Source organism: Podarcis gaigeae (genome assembly GCF_964106915.1).
Source record: "Podarcis gaigeae genome assembly, chromosome: 14".
Taxonomy (NCBI): Eukaryota; Metazoa; Chordata; class Lepidosauria; order Squamata; family Lacertidae; genus Podarcis; species Podarcis gaigeae.
Genome location: NC_139690.1, coordinates 49,554,678 through 49,561,396, shown reverse-complemented (window position 1 = coordinate 49,561,396; position 6,719 = coordinate 49,554,678). Strand labels below are relative to the sequence as shown.

Below are 6,719 nucleotides of genomic sequence, written 5' to 3'. Positions count from 1 at the left end.
TTCTTTATCTAGTTTGAGGGTTACCTCCAAAGGGGACCAACATGGCTCTCGTTTCCAGGGCAAGCCAGCCAGGCGAAGGAATGTCACTGGAGAAATCTCTATATTTCTTTGGGCTAACATGCTTCCGGTATGTTTTGGCCTAAGGGCAGTTCCCTAGCTGCACCACAAACTTGCCTGCTTGCGACGTAGTAGGTATGACACAGAAATTTAGCCTTTCCCTAGATATTTCTGAAAGTGGAGCTGTGCACACGCTGCGGTCTCGAGGGGGCAGAGAGAAAAATGCAGTGTGTTAAATTGGGAGCGAAACTATTGTTGATATATTGTTGATATGCAGCGTCCTGAGCACAGCGGAAGGATGAGGAGTACGTGCCACATACTCTATATTGCTTTATTTACATTTCAAAGCTGGTAGGTTACAGAAAAACATCTTGCCTCTGCTGGAGCAGAGAATGCATCCTCTCTCCTCTAAAGCATGGAGAGAACAACAACTGAACTGCAAAGAACAGTGAAAAACAGGAAACCAGTGTACGTCACATCCAGTCTCCCTTTCCCGTGGGAAAACCCAACAGTAACTGACTGTGGAATGTAAACATTGTCTTGTGACAAGCACTTTCGCTGCACAGTGAAAGAGAGCAGAAACCAACATCCTCCCCCTTTCTGTGAACATCACTGGGCAGCGTGTTCGTACAATATCAGTACAAACCCAACTTCTGCACATAGGTACAGTGTTGATCCCTTGACACAATCTTGGACAATACATCAGCAGGAATTTCATTACCTGGCATATAGGACACCGTTACGAGTCCCTTTTGAATACGTTCCCTAGCATGTTGCACCTTCAATTGCAAGTGCTTCGTGCTTTGCTTACAACCTTCAGAATTCAGCAAAGCCAAACATGCTTTGTTGTCCTGGTAAACCTGGATTGGACATTTGACAGGAATTTTCATGTCTTTGCACAATTGTAACAACCATTCACAATCTTTAAGTGAATAAGACAGTGCATTCAGTTCAGCTTCACAAGTACTTAAGCTAACTGTTGTTTGCTTCTTGCATGACCAATCAAATAGACCCTGATTGTACATATAGCAAACTCCAGACGTACTTTTCCTGTCTGTAGTGTCACTTCCAAAACTTGCATCTGCAAATATCTCAAGACCACCAGACTTCTGATTGTTAAATCTCAGTCTGTAATGCATAGTGCCTTTCAAATACCGCGCTATGCGTTTCAGAGCTTTCCAATCCTTAACAGTAGGATTGTTGACTTGTCTGCTTAGCAAATTACAGCTAACAGCAATGTCAGGTCTTGAACATCTGGCAATGAAGTTTAGCTTGCCTAGCACACTTCTGTACAGTGTAGTGTCAGAAAATGCTTCTTCAGTGTCATCTACCTGATAACCTGTTGTCATCGGTGTGTCCACAGGGTTAGCATCCATCAGGTTTAGTTTGCTTAACACATCAGCAATTTTCCGTGGCTGGTGTGCTAGAATGTTACCATCTTGATCTCTCTCTATTTCCAGAGATAGGTAGTTGTTTACCTCAACAAGATCTTTCATGTCAAAGTGCTCTTTCAGTTGAGCTAGGGCGTTATTGTACATTGTGACATCCTTCCAAAAGAATAAAAGATCATCAACATAAAACAAACAATACAGTTTCTTTTGCCCCTCCTCTTTGACAAATACACATGGATCAGCTTTCCCTTGCTTAAAACCTAGAGAAAACAATACTTCAGTGAGTTTTGTGTGCCAACACCGTGCACTTTGTTTGAGACCATAAAGGGACTTCTTCAGAGCACAAACATATCCCTGTTTTACCTGTACGCCATCAGGTGGAAGCATATAAAGTGATTCATCTAGAGCAGTGTTTCCCAACCTTGTGCCTCCAGATGTTTTTGGCCTACAACTCCCATCATCCCTGACCACTGGTCTTGCTAGCTAGGGATGATGGGAGTTGTAGGCCAAAAACATCTGGAGGCACAAGGTTGGGAAACACTGATCTAGAGATCCATACAGAAAAGCTGTATTCACATCATGGTGACTAATGTGTAGATTCTCCTCTGCAGCTAGCTTGAGCATAAGCCTAATGCTCTCATACCTCACTGTGGGTGAGTAGGTCTCGTGATAGTCTTCACCTGGTACCTGTGCAAAACCTCTGGCTACCAATCTGGCCTTGTGTCTGACTATCTTGCCATTTTGATCAGTCTTCGCTTTGAAGACCCATTTGCTTCCAAGCAGTTTCATTCCTGGAACTACTGGAACTAGGTCCCATGTTTTGTTCCTTTCCAAGGAATCAAGCTCAGCCTTCATGGCATTTAACCATGGCTCAGCTTCCTTTGTATCCAAATCCTGGATTTCTTGGAAACTTGAAGGTTCAAATACCTTCTTGGAGCTTTTAACAGCTGTTACTGCTATCTTAGCAAACTCATCAGCAAATCTCTTTGGAGGTCTGCCTTTTGTGGCTCTCTGTGACCTACGAATTAGCCTTAAGTCTTCAACACTCTCCTCTTCCTTCTTGGGAGAAAAGTGACCTATTGTGAACAATGGTTCCTCCAACTCTTGATCAGAGCTTTCAGAGGGTCACATAGAGGCTTTCGCACTCTTGAAATCCTCTGAATCACCCGATTCAGTGTCAGACTCAGAATCAGAACCTTCATCAGTGGGTGTTGGTTGTTGCGGTTGCTTTTGACTATCCTCAGTCTCATCACTGTCATCAGGATAACATTGGAAAATTCCCACATTCTCCCCCCACTTGGCATTGTACTCAACACTTCTTGTGAAGTTAATTGTCTTAGAGTCAGTCATCATTATTCTGTAAGACCCTTTCTGATAACCTAGAAAGATACCATGCAATCCACGCTTGTCTAACTTGGAGTTTTGTGGTGAGTGAACCCACATGTCAGAACCAAAAATTTTCATGTGTTTGATGTATGGTTTCTTGCCAAACATCTTCTCATAGGGGGTACAACCAATCGCTGAAGATAACCTGCGATTATAACTGTAAACAAAACACAAGAGAGATTCGGCCCAATAACTCTCTGGAAGATTGGCATCATGCAGAAAGGTTTTTAACCCTTGAAGCAATGTCTGATTTGCCCTCTCGCAAAGTCCATTCTGCCATGGCGAGCGAGGACTAGACAAATCGTGTTGAATTCCTTTCTCAGTCAGAAAAGCTTCAAACTGCTGAGAAGTGAATTCTCCCCCGCGATCAGTGTAAAGAATTTTTATCTTCTTACCATGCACATTTTCCAACCAAGCACAGAATTCCTTGAACCTTGGAAAAGCCTCTGATTTCTGCTTGTGATTGTACACATAAATATATCTGGAAAATGCATCAATGAGAACCATGAAGTACCTATTTCCACCCAAAGAGGGCGCTAGTGGCCCAACCAAATCAGCATGAACAACCTGGTATGGCTCTGTAGCTTGCCTACTAGACACCTTACCTTTTGCAGCCATTTTCACCTTGTTTGCTGCGCATGCCTTGCACTTCATGTGGTACCTGCAGGGTTTAATAGTCATACCTTCAACCAAGGCAGGCATTTTAGATACTGCCTCAAAATGCAAATGACCAAATTTTCGATGAAAATCATGAATACATTCTGCATGCAAACTTTTGTTAGTACCTGCAATGCAACAAGTGTCATCCTGCACAACATCATCAAAATACAAAACATACAAACGATCAACATATTCAGCATGCAATACATAATCATTTTTCTTTGTGATGATGCACCTTTTGTTCTTAAAGGAAACGTCAATTTTCCGCTCATTCAGCTGTCCAACGCTGAGCAGATTATGTTTGGCATCTGGCACATAAAGTACATTCTGTATCGATAAGTCCAAACTGTGAAGAACAACAGTTCCGTAGCCTTTACTGGGGATTGTGTGGTCATCCGCCTGGTGAATCGCACCTTCCTGCGGTGTAAAAGACACGAACAGTCGCTTATCGTTGCACATGTGATGGGTTGCCGCTGAATCAACAACGAAGAAAGATCTAGACGTCTTCTGGACCTCTGCAACCTTTGGAGTGAAGCGTGAGACCATTGCCTTGTGCTGCGTTGTCCTGGACACCGGATCTTTGCCTTTGCCTCGGCCTTTTCCACGCGATGAGCTTTCGCTGCGCTGCTCTGTCTTGGCCCTGGGATATTTGCATTCCCTTTTCATATGGCCTAGACGTCCACACGAGTAGCATTTTACTGCCTTCAAAGCTTTGGCGCCATCTGGTGGTTCCACTGCACTATGGGATGACGTCTGTGAAGTCTCCCCCTTGCCCATGCAGCTAGCACCCCGGCGATCTGCTTCATTCTGAATCATGGCAGTATCACTGGCTACTGTGAGTTGAGCATTTGGCTGATTGGCATCAAATTCCCCACTTGCCTCAGCCAGCCTTCTGCAGCTAGCCATCATGACTCTGGCATTAGCCTTCTGCGTCATCTCTGCTGCTTTAAATCAGGCTGCGTTTATACAAGCTGCATCTGTGTACAGCTGCTTCATTCCAAAAGCAAGTTCAAAACAGCCTCTGCCTGTGAGCCTGTGCCACTCTGCTTAATTGCAGCTGCTTCAAACCTCATTCCAAAGGCAAGTTCAAAAGTGCTTTCTCTCTGCTGCCTTAATTCGAGCTGCATCACTGTTTTCTGCAGCTGCTTTATTCCAAAAGCACTTTTAAAAGTTACTTTCGATTTCCCCAGCATAGGAAATTGTTCCTTTTAGCCTTTGCCTGTGCCCGGCAAAATGGCCTTAAAAGTTCAAAGTCCAGCCATAAAGCCATTAATTAGAAGCTGGCAGGCTGCCCGGAGCAGTAGCACATACCTCATCAATCATCTTGACGCGCAGAGCAGATACCGTTTCGATCCGTCCCTCTGCATTCCGATCCTTTGCCAGCACTCCGATTCGACTTCTGGAGCCCATAACCATGTATTTTTGATATATTGTTGATATGCAGCATCCTGAGCACAGCGGAAGGATGAGGAGTACGTGCCACATACTCTATATTGCTTTATTTACATTTCAAAGCTGGTAGGTTACAGAAAAACATCTTGCCTCTGCCGGAGCAGAGAATGCATCCTCTCTCCTCTAAAGCACGGAGAGAACAACAACTGAACTGCGAAGAACAGTGAAAAACAGGAAACCAGTGTACGTCACATCCAGTCTCCCTTTCCCGTGGGAAAACCCAACAGTAACTGACTGTGGAATGTAAACATTGTCTTGTGACAAGCACTTTCGCTGCACAGTGAAAGAGAGCAGAAACCAACTACTTCGGAATCTCAGCTTCGTTTGCAATTAAGAAGCAATTAAGTTTCCAGATCTTGTGAGGGTGAAAGTGGACTTGAAAGGAGCCAGGAGAGAGGCTGGATGAGGCTGCAATTCTGCACCCACGTACAAAGGAGTGAGCTCAAAGGGGCTTACAATGGTACCTTGTGTTAAGTTGTGGGCGACCATATCAGACGACACAGCGATTCTTCCAAGCAGCTCTTTATTTGTAAGCTGGAACAGAACTGAACTGAGGAGCTCAGTCAGCCTGCTTATATAGAGCCCCACTAGAATGCAACAGTAACTATTTTCTGTAACTAGCCAATCACTGAACATCACTTTCGATCCTTCATTTGCATACAAACTATCCAATCACCGAACGTCACTTTCGATCCTTCATTTGCATAACTATCTACAGTATCTCCCTGCTGGCCCAGGGTGAGAACTTCAGTACATAACACCTTGGTTCTCAATCGCTGAAAACCCAGAAGCAAGTGTCCCGGTTCTCAAACATTTTTTGGAAGCCAAACATCCAATGTGGCTGTCAGCTATTGTTTCCAGGGCGCCTTCAGCAATCAGAAGCTTAGCTTTAGTTTCTGCACATTTTGGACTTCCGGAACGGATTAAGTTTGGGCTTTTGTTTTTGCTATTTATTTTGCGTTTAGTTTTTGAAGCTTTTTTGGTTAATTTGTTTTTGTGACTGTGTGGAACCCAGTTCAGCTACTGGTTGTTTGATTGTGTGAATGCAGAAATGGATAAAAGTCCCCCATTCGAACAATAGCTTACATCAGTACAGGTAAGGGAAAAAAAATGTAATTTTAATTTTTGTCATCTACAATACAGTCTTATTTATTTTATAGTACAGTACATTGATTATTGCCTTCATTTTTTTGTATGGCTCAGTGGTCTCACTAGATAGTGAAATTCATGTTAAATTGCTGTTTTAGGGGTTGTTTTTAAAAATCTGGAATGGATTGATCTGATTTGCATTACTTTCTATGGGAAAGCGCACCTTGGTTTTGGAACGATTTGGTTTTGGAACGGACTTCTGGAACGGATGAAGTTTGAGAACCAAGGTACCACTGTACTTTTAAGAAGACGCATATAGGATTGTATCATAAATCAGATTTCCAGTGGCCGGGGGTGTTGCCTCTCCCTATGACTAGCAAAAGCAAAATTATTGTTGTTATTGAATTGATTTTTGGTTGCCTAAATAGGTGACTTACAACCGGATAAAAAAAACCAAGTTTAAAATGCAAGCAATGGTCAGCACACTATTAAAACAGCAACTTCAAGAATCACAGCAAGAACAGCGATAGTGAAGCATCAGCCATTGTATGACCCTTGGGTCCCTTCCATTTCTTACAGATCTATGATATGGCCCATGGTAATGCAGTATAATAATGGAGATTGTGCTCTCAAAAGTTTGATCGCCCATGTGCTTAATTTCAGTTTTTAAAGCACATGTTTTTC

General features: G+C 43.2%; 1 long non-coding RNA gene across 1 annotated transcript; it reads right to left on the bottom strand.

Annotated features, from left to right (window-relative positions):
* Positions 1-371: 371 nt before the first annotated feature.
* On the bottom strand, positions 372-5,196 carry LOC310832027. Its single transcript, XR_014558109.1, has 2 exons — positions 5,109-5,196; positions 372-488 (listed from the first exon to the last, which is right to left on the bottom strand). It is a non-coding gene; the product is annotated as an uncharacterized lncRNA (long non-coding RNA).
* Between the last annotated feature and the right edge of the window lie 1,523 nt (positions 5,197-6,719).